Source organism: Mesitornis unicolor, unplaced genomic scaffold (assembly GCF_000695765.1).
Source record: "Mesitornis unicolor isolate BGI_N332 unplaced genomic scaffold, ASM69576v1 scaffold31709, whole genome shotgun sequence".
In the NCBI taxonomy this organism is placed as follows: domain Eukaryota; kingdom Metazoa; phylum Chordata; class Aves; order Mesitornithiformes; family Mesitornithidae; genus Mesitornis; species Mesitornis unicolor.
Genome location: NW_010207078.1, coordinates 1 through 354, shown reverse-complemented (window position 1 = coordinate 354; position 354 = coordinate 1).

Sequence of the window (354 nt, the reverse complement as noted above, 5' to 3'; positions counted from 1 at the left end):
ACCCACAGCCCCACCCATGGTATGAGCTCAGGCACATTCTCAGCCTCACTGGGGCAGAGCACGCCACATGGGGAACCCACCACCCCGCTTGTGGCACAAGTCTGGGTGTGTCCCCAGCCTTGCCCCAGCTGTGACATGGATGCATGCAGCTCTACCACCAGCACCACAGGACCCAACGGCCCCACTCATGCCGTGAACTGGGACATGTTCACAGTGTGTAGACACACCATAACACAGCAAGCAACTCCATTATGGGTAATCCACTGCCCTACTTATGGCATGAGTTAGGGCCTGGTCTCAGCCTGCTGGGAGATGCTGTGCACATGTGCATAGGTGCATGCATGTGCGGGCACC